This window comes from Bufo gargarizans, chromosome 7 (assembly GCF_014858855.1).
Source record: "Bufo gargarizans isolate SCDJY-AF-19 chromosome 7, ASM1485885v1, whole genome shotgun sequence".
Taxonomy (NCBI): domain Eukaryota; kingdom Metazoa; phylum Chordata; class Amphibia; order Anura; family Bufonidae; genus Bufo; species Bufo gargarizans.
The window spans coordinates 13,796,422-13,812,093 of record NC_058086.1 but is presented as its reverse complement, the minus strand read 5'-3'; the positions used below and the strand labels follow the sequence as shown (position 1 = coordinate 13,812,093).

At 45.0% G+C, this 15,672-nt stretch overlaps 1 protein-coding gene across 8 annotated transcripts in view; it reads right to left on the bottom strand.

Moving 5' to 3' along the window:
- Nucleotides 1–2,070, bottom strand: part of GRAP2 (GRB2 related adaptor protein 2) — a 281,374-nt gene extending 279,304 nt beyond the window's left edge. For 2 of the 8 annotated variants that reach the window (XM_044302035.1, XM_044302036.1), the window contains exon 1: nt 1,925–2,069. The gene's annotated coding sequence lies outside the window, so the exon portion shown is untranslated. Of the gene's footprint in view, nt 1–1,924 lie in introns of all 8 variants that reach the window. The other 6 variants (XM_044302038.1, XM_044302037.1, XM_044302040.1 and 3 more) reach the window with 6 other exon arrangements.
- Between the last annotated feature and the right edge of the window lie 13,602 nt (nt 2,071–15,672).

The following is a 15,672-nucleotide window of genomic DNA, read 5'->3' as shown; positions in this document are numbered from 1 at the left end:
CTCTTTTGCCACTTCCAACATCCCACATGGTGGCTGATGGTATTTGGAACCCATTGCGCCTGTTCTCCCCCCCCCCCCCTGCATAATGGAAACGGAACAGATCTATTTTGCAGCCCATAGACTTCTATTATGATGGAAAGAATAACGAAATGCCTCTAAAGGCATTCCGTTATGCATTTCGTCATAGAATTGCGCTCTGGTCCTTGGTAACAGAATCCATAACTCAATTCACTTTTTACCAGTAAACGAATTTCAAAATATGAAATTCGCTCATCTCTAATCACCGCATCCGAAAACATCCAAATATAAATACATTTTTCCTGTTCAGTATATACTGAAATGGAAAAAAAAGCCTCACGAATCACCATTTTTGGTCACCTTGCCTCCCAAAAAAAACTTAACTAAAATGTGATTAAAATGTCATATGCACCCCAAAATGGTATTATTAAAAACTACATTACCCCCACAAAAAACAAGCACTTAAACAATACTATAGACAGAAATAAAATAAAAAAAAGCTATGGTTGTCAGAATATGATGGTGAAATAGTTTTTTTCAAAGAATTTTATTTTAAAAAATTGTAAAACATAATAAAAACTATATAAATGTGTTATTGCTGTAAGTGTACTGGCAGAATAAGGTTGTCATGTCATTTTTAGCACACAGTAAATGCCTTAAAAGCAAAACTCAAAAAGCCTAGGCGGAATTGCCATTTTCTTTCCATTTTCACCCCACAAAGAATTTTGTCAGAAGGCGGTGAAGAAAAAACAAAAATGAAAAAATAAATTTAGGCTGTGTCCTGAAAGGGTTTAATTCTGCGCCACAGTTCAATTTATGCTTTTTTCCCCTTTGTATTTCTTTTTGCAGTGTGTGAATGAGATTCCTTAAAATATTATTTACATTGCTGGTACTATACAATGCTGCAGACTTATCACAAAAAAATCCATTGCATGTGGCAAATCTGCCACATGTCAACATACCCTCAAGGGTATATGTTACTATGCGTCAGTGTTGTTGCTGAAATTTCTGCCCCTGTCCCATTCATCTTAATGAGGCTTACAGAACTCTATGGGGGAGATTTATCAAACTGGTGTAAAGTAGAAGCGGCTTAGTTACCCATAGCAACCAATCAGATTCCATCTTTCATTTATCAAAAGGTGGAATCTGATTTGGTTGCTATGGACAACTAAGCCGCTTCTACTTTACACCAGTTTGATAAATCTCCCCCTATGTGCTTACCGATGAAACAACTCTGCTCCGCTGTACGGATGGGAATTTCTACAACAAATCTGCCGCGTCTGAACATATCAAAATGCCGGCAGTCAGGTTTCTACATGCAGTTTTAGAAGGCAAAATCAGGATTACAATAGGGGAGAAAATGTACAGGGCTGATACGACTTCTCCTCATTCTTGAATTCACTCCTGGTTTTAGCTTCCATAACTGCACCAGGAAACCGGACTGTGTGGTCGCACCCAAAATAAAAATGGAATGTACTCTTCCAAGTCACTCATCGTTCCTCTGAAAATTCACCGGCCTGCGTCGTCCTCACCAGTTCAGCTTCTTCTATTGTGGAATAGCAGTTCCCACAATGGTCAGATTATCAGCCCACAATGAAATATATACCGTATATTATTTCTACAGGATTGTGGGTACAGATTGTGGGATTTTATAACTGCTACAGCAATCCAAATCTGAAACGTCGTATCGAAAAAACATACACTGGCTATGACTTTATAGGCACTTTATTTTCATTGTGATTATCAGTCTATGAAATATTCGCCATTCACAATGCCCATCACCCATTTTGCTATGTAAACAGCCAGCAGCGAGATGTATGTTCCCCATTCAGTTCTCACTTTGACAGTAGCTGAAACTTTAACCTCCTCCCCAGTGTAAATCAGCAATGTAAGATTTCCAACTTACCTTTACCTTATATCTTCTGCATTAAATCCGAGACCGATGCTCTAAAGTCAGTTCTGTCTTATAAAAGTGTAACTTCGAGTTCCACTAAGGTTCCTCTGTGTAACATTCCCCATGATGCCCCAATCAGAAGTCGTTTAAACCACACAGGAAATCTCACAGCACCAAGTGGTTAGAGAAGAAATACAAAAGTTAGCACTTTTTCTGTCCTTCCGTAATCCCCAGACACAAACTGCAATGACAGCAACATATTCGCAGCGCTGAGCTACTTGCTAGAATATATATATTTTTTTTTTTACATACGATATGTATACATAGGAAAAAAACGAAATAATTTTTTTGAATAACATTCTAATTAAATTTAAGGCCTCATGCACACAAGCGTTGTGCAGCTTTTCCATGCATTGGGGACCGCAGTTCGCGGTCCCCAATGCACGGGCAACGTCCATGAGGCAGCCGGGACGGATCGAGACCCATTCAACTTGAATGGGTCCGTGATCCGTCTGCACTGCAAAAAAATAGAACATGTTCCGTAGTGCTTCCATGTCTCCGTTTCGCACCGCAGGTCAGGATTGCGGACCCATTCAAGTGAATGGGTCCGCATCCGTGATGCAGGGAGCGCACAGCCGGTGTCCGCATATTGTGGACCCACTGTTTGCGGGCCACAATACGACCACAGCCGGGCAACGGCCATGTGCATGAGGCGTAAAAGAGAAAAAACAGACTGGAAGTGTAGGATCCTGTGTTAGTGTATCCTCTTGTGTGAAACCCTTTTGGGTCCCTGACCTTGGAATTAGATGCTGAGTGAGGTCGACTATGGGGTAACATAGACACCATATGCAACACTTTGGTCCTGTGCTGAATTTGGAAGGCATCTACACTTTAATTTTGTACTTCCCATTATATCCAGTTTTATTAAACAGGGCTAAATTCTAGTGTGATGGGGTTCTTTCAAGAATGTATTTACAATTTTTCCAATAGGACCAGGTTTTAAGTGACTTTCTAATATCCTAGATATTCCACTGGACACCCATACTATGCCTCGTGGTAAGGTACTGGTTATTTTGTAGTTTCATATCTTTGGAGCTTCTATTGATAAAGGCTATGTTTAGCAGCATTATTGATAGTAGAGATGAGCGAATTTCTCAAAAATTGTATTCGGTCAGTCACAGGGCCAAAACTGACCAAATAACTCAAGTGTAAACTCAGTCTTACAGATCGATGTTAGCATCAAGAAGAAGAGCACTCCTTTTACACTGTCGTCAGCTGATTCCACATAGATGTCTACAGAACCTGTTCTATTAAACACTTATACAAGTAGAGCCCCCCGAGAGAGTGGAGAGGGTGTCAGCAGTAAGTTTGTGTTGACGTCACTAATTATTTTGCTCTTCCTCTGATCCGTCAGAAAAATAACCCACAAAAAACAGATCCTGTCTGTTGAGCGTCCACCTTCACTCGGTCATTATTTGGTCAGTAATTCATCACTATTGCTAAAGCCAACAAAAAACAGGAGTGGCTCCAAAACAGAGATGACACGTGAATGGAATATTTGCATGTCTTCAGAGTTTTTTACCCACTCCTGCTTTTGGCTACCAAATCATAAGCCAATTTTGATGGGACCATCTCATACAGGCCTTACAGCTGCTACATAGACAGGATCCGTTGTGCATTTAATTTTCCTTTCTTCTGACAGATCATAAGAAGGGTCAAATAAATGATAATGTCAACCAGGCCAAAAAGCCAAAATAGTGGCCCAGTCATGGAGTGGGGACGGTGGTAACAGCTTGAGAAGTCCACAGAGTGGCCCAATTACATATTGTGGAGGTGGCAACAGCATAAGGAGACCACAGAGTGGTGATGTGGCATGAGCATGGGGAGACCACAGAGTAGCCCAGTGACATAGTGGTGAGGTGGCAGCAGCATGATGAGACCACAGAGTGGCCCAGTGACATAGTGGTGAGCTGGCAGCAGCATGATGAGACCACAGAGTGGTGATGCGGCAGCAGCATGAGGAGACCACAGAGTGGCCCAGTGACATAGTGGTGAGGTGCTAGCAGCATGATGAGACCACAGAGTGGCCCAGTGACATAGTGTTGAGGTAGCAACAGCACAAGGAGACCACAGAGTGGTGAAGTGGCAGCAGCATGAGGAGACCACAGAGTGGTGAAGTGGCAGCAGCATGATGAGACCATAGAGTGGCCCAGTGACATAGTGGTTAGCTGGCAGCAGCATGAGGAGACCACAGAGTAGTGATGTGGCAGCAGCATGAGGAGACCACAGAGTGGCCCAGTGACAGAGTGGGGAGGTGGGGGGCAATACCAGTACCAGCTGAAGATGGTGGCTGGCAGTAGGAGCACCTGGCAGCAGGTGTGGCATCAGGCAAGTGGCAGCATCAGAATAGTAGCTGAAGAAACAGATCTCTTTTGTCAAAGTGTTGGTGTGGCACCGTGGATGATCTAGTCTGATGCATCAGGCACTGGTCCTGGCAGATCCATGCCTGATTCATCTTCACAAAGGTCAGTTTCTTCACATTTTGTGGACAGGTGCGTTCTCCTTGGGGTAACTATGGCCCCCGCCCCACTAAACACCCGCTCTGATGCCACACTGCTGGCAGGAATGCTTGTCCAGGGCAAACTCAGCCAATTGCGGCCAAAAATCGAGTTTGTGCAGAGCAGTAGTGCAGGGGATATTTGATGTGGGGTGGCAGGGTGCACTCCAAGTATGCCACAACCTGCTGGTTCAGGTTCTGCGCTATGTCTAGCTGCTGCTGTTGAGTAGTTTCTTCAGTAGGCGGGTGAAGAAAACTGCTCATCAGCGACTCTAGACTTGAGTTGCTGCTGATGGACCTGGTACCGATACTGCCTTCCCCCCACACAGCTGCTATGGCAGTGGAACATGAGCACAGAGGGCCCCCCCGTTCAGACCTTTGTGAGGATGGGCGATGGTGCACAAAGGCAGCTGCCAACTGACTACATAAGAGGTCTCAATAGTATTTCAGTTTGTCCTCCCTCTTAGTGGGTGTAAAAAAGGCCCTCATTTTGGACCGGTAGTGAGGGTCTAACATGGTGAAGAGCCAGTAGTCATCCCTCTGCCGAATGGCGATAATTCTGCTGTCACTACACAAGCAAGTGAGTATGCATCAGGCCATTTGCGCAAGTGACACGGAGGGACTCCCTGCCTCCATCTCCACTTCATACTGCCACGATGTGTTTGGTTCTCTGCCTCATCTTCCTGATTGTCCTGTAGCTTTTCTGGATGCTCCTGCTCCTCCTCTCCTGTCACCTGTGTAGAAAAACCACCCATTTCTCTACGCTTTGCTTTTGCTTAAATGTCCTCCTCTTCCTCTAGTTCAGCCCCAACAAGGTGCATGTGGCCGTGAGATGTAGTCGCCATGTCTCCTGTCTCCTGGCCAGCCAGATTTAGCAGCATGTGCTCCAGGACATGAATCAGTGGAATGACGATGTTCATCCAGTAGTCCTGGCGACTGACAAATAAAGTGGCCTCCTCAAAGGGCCCGAGCAAATGGCAGATGTCACGCATGAGCTGCCACTGGCTAACGTCGAAGTTACACAGGTAAGTACCTATGTCCGCCTGTATCATCAAGAAATCATTTATGGCCTTTCTCTGTTCATATAATTGGTCCAACATATGGAAGGTGGAAACGTCACATATTAGCCTATGCTGGGGGACGCCGTTTTGCCACTGCAGCTCAAGGAGGGTATGCTTTGTGGTGTACAAGTGGCTAAAGTGCATACAAAGTTTCCTGGCCATTTTCAGGATGTCTTGCAGATGAGGTGAAGACTTCAGGAACCACTTTACAACCAGATTGAACACGTGTACCATGCAGGGCGCATGACTCAGCCCTCCTTGATGCAGCGCCGACACCATGTTCTTCCCATTGTCGGTCAACATGGTTCAGATTTTGAGTTGTTGAGGAGAAAGCCAGGATTTGATTTCTTGATGAAGGACGGGAAGAAGTTTCTCCCCTGTGTAACTTCATTCATCCAGGCAAACTAAGTGCAGAACAGCGTGACACCGCCGTGCCATGCACATGTGGTATGCTGGTGGAGCACTGTGAATTGTCCCTGCAGTGGAGGCTGAGAACACTGTGGAGGATGAGGAGGCAGAGGCAGACATTGTCACAGGACCAACGGCGTGAGAACATGGAGGTGGAAGGGGCGTAACCTGTCCAAGTTGCTTGTGTGGCTGGGCAGGAACCATATTTACCCAGTGGGCCGTAAAGGACATATATTGTCCTTGACCGTAGTTACAGCTCCACACTTCAGCGCTGCCATGCGCTTTGGCAGACACCGACAGGCTCAAGCACTGGAACACCTTCTGTTCTACATATGTGTGCAGGGCTGGTACTGGCTTTTTGGCAAAGAAATGATGGCTTGGGACTCTCCACCTTGGCTCGGCACAAGCCATCAGTTCTCTGAAAGGTGCAGAGTCCACCACTTGGAAAGGGAGGGACTGCAGCACCAGCAACTGAGCACGTTCAGCTTCTGCGCTGTTGGATGAGTGGACACATACTGTTCTCTCTTGGCAATTGCTTCGGTGATCGATTGCTGATAGAATGACTGATTAGGAGGAGCAGGAGCATCAGGACCAGCTGATGATGGGAAGGAAACAGCTTCCTTTGGCTGAGGTGGTGGAGCCTTGAATGCATGAAATTGGGTGCGTGCAACTGGGTGATGCAGCGGTTGCTTTGGCAGGCTGGACCACCACATCGGAGCCACGATTCTCCCAGGGCATTTTATGGTGACACTGCATGTGTTGACGCAGGGCCGTGGTGTTAACATTGGCACCCTGGCCACGCTTCACCTTCTGCCCACAAATTCTGAAAATGGCCATGTTCGCCTCCTCCGGTGGCCTAACAAAAAATTACCACACTGCCGAGTATGGCATTTTCTCCCCAACACTCCGCTCTGACTGCCTGCTACCGCTGCCTCCGTGAATCCCCTGTACTGCCACTTTCCGAGCTGTTAGGCTCCTGTGAAGTGGGTCGTCTACCCCGGGCACGTTTGGCTCCCGACTTCCCACTGCTGCCACACTGCTGACTCACAGCCACGCTGCCACCCTGTTGGCTCAGCAGCTGCCACCCTCTTCTCCTAATGATGATTAAGCCCCTTCTTCACCTGGCTCCCAAGCGCGATCGGCTACATAATCATCATTATCATCCACTACTGTCTGCACGTCACTGATGTTCCCCTCAACGGTCTCAGGACCAGGAGCCTGACCGGTCGCAAAACCTGCTCCCACGCGACTCTCATCATCACTACTTGCCCGTCTACCAGAGAAAGCAGCAGATTTCTCCTCCAGATCTTGGATGGGCAGTAGCTGCTGACTGTCCTCTAGTAGCTCGTCCTCGCTGACAAGTGGAGCCGAACCTGCTGCATATAATACTTCTTGAGCTGAGGGAACTGAAAATGACAGAGGCAGGTTGAGGACAGTCAGGGGCACAGGGCCTGCTCCTGAGCCACACCAACTAAGCGTTGTGTCAGAGGAACCCACTGACTCTTGGCTGGGGGTGTCTGATGTCATCTGCGATGAAGTCGAAGACCGAGTCAACCATTCAAGCACTGCTGGGTTGCTGGTCAAGACACGACATCTAGATGACACCAGGAGCTCAGGTCTCTCGCTGCGACTCCTGCTGCCACCCCCCTTTCTTCTGCTGCCTGCAACAGAAAGGGCCAGTCACCTGTCTGACATACTGTATAATAAAATAATTAAATTAAAATTAAAATAATACCCCCCAAAAAAGGCTGTAGTACAATGTTACTTCACCGCTGAACAGCAATTAAGACATAGGGGGGAAAATGGCAGTGTCTTATGGGGTGAATGCGGAGGAGGGGCTGGAAGCCGGCAACTGCTGGAATGGCGGCGGGGCCCTGTGCCCAGTGCAGTCACTGTACTCTTACACCGGGCCCCGCCGCTCACAGTAGTATTCATATGTAAACTGTAATCCTTAACCTCTTCTTAACTTTAGTTAAAGTAGCGCTATCCCGTGTACTACTACTTATTATCAAGCTACCATAGCAGGCAGACTGGCTGACAGCTGTAACGTCAGTCACTCATGTCCCGCGCATGCTCCTCCCACATTATGAATAAAGCAGGTGGAGCAGGCGATTGACGTGAGTGAGTGACGTTACGCTGCCGGCTGCTCTGCCTGCTATGGTACGGGAGCTTGATAGTAAGTAGTAGTACATGAGATAGCGCTACTTTAACTAAAGTTAAGAAGAGGTTAAGGATTACAGTTTACATATGAATAGTACTGTGAGAGGAGGGGCCCGGTGTATTGGGGGACACTGTTATGGGGGGATCTGTAGATGACATATATATAGCATAAGATGCTATATATGTGCCATCCACAGATCCCCCTCCCCATAACAGTGCCATCCACAGATCCCCCTCCCCATAACAGTGCCATCCACAGATCCCCCATAACAGTGCCACCCAAAGATCCCCCATAACAGTGCCATCCACAGATCCCCCATAACAGTGCCATCCACAGATCTCCCTCCCCATAACAGTGCCATCCACAGATCCCCCATAACAGTGCCATCCACAGATCCCCCAAAACAGTATCATCCACAGATCCCCTCCATAACAGTGTCATCCACAGATCCCCCTCCCCATAACAGAGCCATCCACAGATCCCCCTCCCCATAACAGAGCCATCCACAGATCCCCCTCCCCATAACAGTGCCATCCACAGATCCCCCATAACAGTGCCATCCAAAGATCCCCCATAACAGTGCCATCCACAGATCCCCCATAACAGTGCCATCCACAGATCCCCCATAACAGTGCCATCCACAGATCCCCCATAACAGTATCATCCACAGATCCCCCATAACAGTGTCATCCACAGATCCCCCAAAATAGTGTCATCCACAGATCCCTTATAACAGTGTGTCATCAACAGATCCACCATTACAGTGTCATCCACAGATCCCCCATAAGTGTCATCCATAGATCCCCCATAATAGTGTTATTCACAGACCACCATTAGTTCAAAATCCCCCAAAAGTACACCTTTTGGTTCAATTCAAGTTTTGGCGGCTCGGATGCGGACTTATTCAGTTCAATGCGGCCACAAAAGATGCGGACAGCTGTCCCCATCCGTGTGCTGTCCCCATCCGTTGCTCCGTTCCATGGTCCTCCCAAAAAATATAACCTGTCCTATTAAGAATAGGCAGTTATATTAATGGCTGTCCGTGTCGTTCCGCAAATTGCGGAACGCACATGGACGCCATCTGTGTTTTGCGGATCTACAATTTGCGGACCGCAAAACACACAACAGTTGTGTGCATGAGGCTTTATAAGGCGATAAATACGGTATATATATTTTTTCTGATTAATGAACTCCCCCTCCCCCCAAAAATAACACAATTCACAATTTACGGCAGAAGGTCAATTAAGACATATTCTTTTTCCTATTACTACACCCCAAAAAAATAAATATAACAATCACAATTCACTGCAGAACGGCTAATGGGACGTACGTATATGTCCTTTTTATACACCACGTAAATAGCTGTAATACAATGTAACTTCACAGCTGAATGGCAATTATGACATATATTTTTCAATTTTTTTCCCCCCTATTAATACACCCCCCAAAAAATAAAACAATGTAAAATCAACTCAGAACGGTTAATGGGACATACATATCTTTACTATTAATACACCCCGTAAATGGCTGTAGTACAATGTAACTTCACTGCTGAACAGCAATTATGACATACTGTATATTTTTTCCTTTTTTTCCCCTATTAATACAATCCCAAAAATAGTAAAACAATATAAAATCAACGCAGAACGGCTAATAGGACGTACATATCTTTCCTATTAATACACCCAGTAAATGGCTGTATCACAGAACTTGCACCCCAATCACAAGCAAGGTTTGCTGGAATTAGTGATGTATCATATAGTGCAAACAACCTAAAATGTCTGTAAAGCGCTGTGGAATATAGTAGCGCTATATAAGTGCATAAAATAAATAAATAAAAGCAGCAGTATAACACCAATTTGGATCCCCAATTAGTGCAGCAAGTTGTAATAGAATTGCTCCTATTACCCAGGCTGTACACTCTCAAATTGCACTGTTCTTTATTTTATAGTGTAGATAATGCCTCCCTATCCTTTCCCTACACCTTGACTAATCTTTCCCTGAACTTGTAGATAATTTTTTCAGCACAATAAAGTCTTTCCTAGTACTGTCCCTAGCGCTTGCTGACGTCTCTCCCTGCACTAAACACACTGGAAAATGGCAGAATCGGAAAATGGCTGAGGCTATTTATAGGGCTGTGACATCACAGCGGCTGGCTGGCTGCTGATTGGCTACATGCATGGCATTGTGGGTGATCCCTTATGGTGATCCCTCATTCCCAAAGTTCTTTGCTCCATGTCCTAACATGTGCAGCAGCCATTTTAGGAAAAAATGTGATTTATTACCACGAAGTGTGAGGAAATTCGTATTCGGTGCAAATTGAATTTTTCCTGAAATTCGGATCGAATTCCACTTCGTCAACTTCAATTCGCTAATCTCTAATTGATGGCCCTGTTGGTCTAGGGTAGTAATAGACTTAATGGAGTTGTCTGGTTTCAGAGCTGAACCCGGACAGATCCCCATTTTTAACCCTCCAGCCTCTCTGACATGAGCATCAGAGTATTTCTGGGCTTGTTTGTTTATATTTTCACATTGCTAGGTGGACACTTCCGCCTAGCAGTGTTGCCAGTGACGTCACTGATGGGTGGGCTTTAGCACTGCCCTAGCTGTTTTACAGGCCAAGGCAGTGCTAAACCTCTCTAATCAGTGCCGGTGACATCACCGGGCTCACTGCTAGGTGGAGGCCTCCGCCTAGCTTACCCCATAGAGAGCCTGGTATGTCACCATCTCCAGAAAAAGCTTTTTCCCTGTGCAGAATAGGTAGAGGAGAGCATCAGATCATGACATGCTCCGATGCTCATATCAGGGAGGCTGCCTGGGTGAAAATGAGAATATGTCCAGTTTCAGCTGGACAACCCCTTTAATGATAATATCCTGGACAACCCCTTTAATGATAATATCCCTGGTGACACATGGCAGTTAAAAGGATTGTGCCACCTTAAGAATTTATCACATCCGATCCAGTGGGGGTCTGAAGATTGGGGTCCCCAAAAACTATAAGAGATGCTGAGGTGAATCATCATCTCTTTGGGACTAATAGAGAAAGTCCAGCACTGTATTTTGATGATCCATGGGGTACTACCAGCAGTTGGAGCTCACCAATCTGATACTCATTACCTACCCTACTCTTTAGATTTTCATATTCACCACCGGATCCTCTTTGACTGTAAAGAGGTCTGGCAGTGATCTCGCCGCTTTTCAGCATAAATTCTGGGTTTTGGCAGGACGAAAACCTCTGCATGCATTTGCGCCAGATCAGGCAGCTGGATCTCCTTAATGGAGCCTTAAAGCCTTACTATTCAGGCTTTATAGCAATAAAGGGGCAAGTAATCAATAAAATGAGACATTTATTATGGAATGAGGCAATATCATTCAAGTTGATTGACTTAAAAATGGAAGTTGACTTGAACATCCAAAAATCGGTTACTTTGCATTGACCACGTTGTCTTTTGATACATTTATGATTGTTTGAAATATTCTTAGTTGTTCCCCATAAAGGAACATTCGATTACATTCTGTACCAGACTGAATATCTCCAAGACATTCTGCACAAGTCCATGGGATGATACAAGATAATGTTTATTTATTGGGATAGAGAGTATTAGATCAATAAGGTTGGGAGGTGACGAAAAAAAGAGCTAGTTTTACATCAGTGGTATTTCCATCCGTTTGTTTTCTCCAATGTTAAAGCGAGAGAGGGAGAGTGCACATGGGAAGGATGCAGGTTATAGGAAGAGAGAGCCGGCTAGTATGCCGATCACCTGAACGTGTTGAGCTAAGGGCTCAACAGACTGTTGTAGTTTATATGAACGTGCAGCTTGTGATTCCTACCAGACTGGTTCCTGGATACATACACAGGAATGGAGAATAAACGGGGCTTTCAAATCGCCGTACTACCTCCAGATGACAGCAGTGGCATACCTTTAATGTAGGCAGACCAGGTGACACTGAACTCCCATCTCCTCTGAGCAAGAAAACATTTTTTTTATTCAAGCAGTGATCACTAGGTGGAGTTCAGTGCAAAGAGATCAATGTTAAGTATATACATTTCTATGCACTGAGCTGCCCCAGTGGTAGCTGCAGGCAAACAGTTTTGTAGTAGAAGAAAGCAGGTGTATGCCACTTAGTTGTGAAGCACCTGTTCCAATTTTTCTGCCATAAAAGTCTGATTAAGTGGGCAAGGTGAAGGACAATGCTTTTTATTGCAATCTTTTTTTATTAACATTTTGTTACCACAGTGGGCAGGAACACACGGATATCGAGCCCTAATTGCAACCCAGTCCGCTTTCCCTACCTACGTGCAGTGCAAGTCCGAAACTAGTAGACATTCCCTACTCTGCTACAGTGCAAGACAGGCACAAACAGAGACAGAACAACACAGACACAGCATTGTACAGGAATGGGCGCAGAAGCAGAAGGATAAAACTGTACAAAATTGCAAGGCAGAGAGTAGTCACAAAGCCAAGCCAAAGTCAGAACCAGATGGGAACCCACAGTACCAAAACACGAGACAGAGAGTGGTCAAAGGCAATAACAATAATAGCAATCCACATGCACACAGAACCAGAACCTGGAGCACAGCTAGGGAGTCTGAAGCTATCACTAGAAAAGGTGCATGACCACGAAGGGGTTTAAATAGAGCACTGTGTCCCAGGATCAGAACCTGATGGGTCCATGACTCGGTGCTCCATTAGTCAGAAACGGCACACAGGAACAGGACAACTGAATAATCAAGCACTGCTACTTTTCCTCCAGCACATGTCCGCTGTGGAGAGAAACATAGCATTTCTTTCACCTAAAAGAAAAATGTAAATCCATCAGAGAACTTGGGCATTGCAGCTGGCGTGTTGTATTGCCTGGGAGTGTTTGACATACAGATAGGAAACTCGGTGGGGGGCCCATAGTAAGTTTTGGTATGGGCCCTGTGAGATCTGTGTATGTCCCTGACAGTCAGGATACAGTTAAGGTTCAGGAGATGTTTTAATTATTTAATTTCCAAAATGTATGTATGTTATTGCCTGACAAAGGGTCCATTCTGGATCCGAAACATGTTGCAAATAACTAATTATCCCAGTCCCAGTCCCAGTGTAGCACATACAGTACCTGGACTGTCTTTTACACTATACACTGTGGTGGATCATTATAGCACCCTGATACAACAATACCATGCAGGAAGACTTAGATCTGCACCACCATGGTGGTGCCGGCAGATCGCAATGTAACCTGACTTTTATGCGTCAGGTTATTACAGATAGGAGTTTACCGCCAAAACATACAGTGCTGCCCATAATTATTAATACCCCTGGCAAATTTTGACTTAAAGTTACTTTTATTCAACCAGCAAGTAATAAGGCACACAAAAGCTCGCGTGGCCTTTGCAAAAGCTCATCTGGACAAAGATGAAGACTTTTGGTCTTCTGTGTTATCGCCAGATGAAACAAAAATTTAATTGTTTGGTCACAATGATGTTTCCTTCATTTGGCGTAAAAAAGGAGAAGCCTTCAACCCAAAGAACACCATCCCCACTGTAAAACATGGTGGTGGGAACCTAATGCTTTGGGGGTGTTTTTCAGCCAATGGACCAGGGAACCTAATCACAACGGCACCATGAAAAAAGAGCAATACATGAGGATTCTCAACGACAACATCAGGCCATCTGCAGAGAATCTTGGCCTTGGGCACCAGTGGACATTTCAGCATGACAATGACCCAAAACACACAGAAAAAGTGGTGAAGAAATGGTTAGCAGACAACAACATTAACGTTTTGGATTGGCCCAGCCAGAGTCCAGACTTGAATCCAATTGAGAATCTGTGGAGGGAGCTAAAGATCAGGGTGATGGCAAGAAGACCCTCCAACCTGAAAGATTTGGAGCTCATTGCTAAAGATGAATGGGCAAAAATACCTGTGGAGACATGCAAAAAGCTGGTCTGCAATTATAGGAAGCGTTTGATTGCTGTAATAGCCAATAAAGACTTTTCTATTGATTATTGAGAAGGGTATGAATAATTTTGTAGTGGACACTTTTTGCTCAAATGTAAATAAAAGCTTAGAAATGTTTTTTTTCCCACAATAATGCCTCTTGTACATCGTCTTATTATCTTTTGGGAGACACCTATGTCATTTCCCATCCAAAAATTACTTGTTTAATAAAAGTAACTTTAAGTCAAAATTTGCCAGGGGTATGAATAATTATGGGCAGCACTGCATATAGTTGTGTGGCAGTAAGCAAGAGCTTAAACAATGATGTTTTCCCTGAAAAAATCCCATTGGTTTAACTCTGAAATCCAAACAGTTTCAGGTAAAAATGTCATAATTTTTTTACTTTTTAACCTTACTTTTTTCCTTTGTATCATTTTACGTTTTTCACTGGACTTGAAATGTGTAAATGTCTATAATAACTGTAAATGTGTAATGACCGGCATCACGCACAGGGAGGGAAAAAGGAAAGCCCTGCCCAAGGGAGAGGGAAAGGTGGTGACCCCTGACTCACCTTGCGGCTGGCACCTGCCTGCCCTGACGTCCCTAGACGGGTTCCTCACCCGTACGCCGATCACGTGCCTAAACCCTGGGTTTCCCTAAAATGAGCCCTAGATAGTGAACGGGCCGGTGGGATCACTAGTCCGCACCACTGACACTAAGAGGGAAACACCAGGGAGAGGACAGACAATACAGACAAACACATAAACCCAGGTGGGCGACCACAGCAGACCACAAAGGTCCAACAGGGACTCGGAGGGAAACGTTCTGGATCAACAATCAGAGAACGCAGCAACACAGCTCCAGTGGGTCAGTATAGAAGTCCAGGCAGGAAGCTCTATATCTGGCAACCAGAGAAGTGGGAGAGGGGAATATAAGGAGGTTGGGAGTGCTGGACAAGGAACAGCTGAGGAGAAGGAGCTACGGATCCCTGAGTGAGCCAAAAAGGGTTGCAAAGCAAACCCAGAAAGCTACCATAAGGAAACAGCCCTATCTTACATAGAGCGCACAGCCAACCGCTGCGACTTCCTGACCCCGGGTATTACGGAGTCAGGCGTGGTTCTTGACACCCTCGTGACAAAATGTTGGTATTCTAAAAGTTTCGACAGGTATTGTATATTAGATAGGACAAGAGGTCTCACCTCTGAGACCCACATATATGATCAAGAGTCCCCAACCACAACAATTTCTTTTAAAAATACCAACAAGTGTACACCTCGTAGTAAAAATAATTTAATTGGAGTCCTTGGCACAAAGGCATGCAGATGCATCTATGCATATGTTCAATGGACCATTTTACATGCTCCCGCTCATCATTTATGCCTTGGCTATTATATTTCTAGTGAATTTATCCTTCCTATTCAGCTGGACGAGTCTCTTTCAACATTCACCCATTATGAAATGTTAGTGTGATTTATACTCAGGTTTGTAGTCATTATTTTAACCAGCATGAGCAATATTTCTTACGATTAATAAAATGATATTGCATCAGTTGATTATTTCTATCTTCATAAAAAATAAAAAAAAAAGACCACTACTGTATAATATTCTGGAAAGAATTGTCTTATTTGTTGGAGCAATTAACAATAGGTTT